A 628-nucleotide genomic window follows, 5' to 3' on the forward strand; every position below is an offset into this window, starting at 1 on the left:
AATTAACTTTCGAAATTTAAAATTTGCAGGTTTGAAGCTTCCAAATATTAATTTTCGAAATTAAAAATTTGAAGGTTTGAAACTTTCGAAATATTAACTTTCGAAATTTAAAATTTGAAGGATTGAAACTTCCAAGATTGAACTTTCGAAATTGAAAATTTGAAGGTTTGAAACTTCCAAATTTAAACTTGGAAAATTTTAAATTTGAATATTTGAGAAATAAAAATTTTCGTCAATCACAAGTGACTCTTCCAAAATTACATTTACGTACGTTGCTCCGTACTTAGAAAAGGAGTAGACCAAACATAAGGAAGTACGGTACATTTTGAAAAGAAGTAGTCGCCATAAATTGTCGCCGTATTAATTGCCTCGTTTCTTCGACTTGTTTATACGAGCATTGATCTCGTGCCGCTGTTGCAAAACGAGAAAACCTTTCGACATCGTCTATCGTAGATCAAGGGCAACATCCGTGTTACCGGGAATACAGACACGAAGCTGTGCGAGTGAAATCGTCCTCCTCCTCCTCCTCCTCCTGTACCATAACATCTGCTCTCTTTCACTTTTCGCTTACTTTCCATTTCGAACTAATCCCCGGGATCACCGGCAATTATCGTTCCAGAAAAAATAT

Source organism: Habropoda laboriosa, unplaced genomic scaffold (assembly GCF_001263275.1).
Source record: "Habropoda laboriosa isolate 0110345459 unplaced genomic scaffold, ASM126327v1 scaffold86, whole genome shotgun sequence".
NCBI classification, from domain to species: Eukaryota; Metazoa; Arthropoda; class Insecta; order Hymenoptera; family Apidae; genus Habropoda; species Habropoda laboriosa.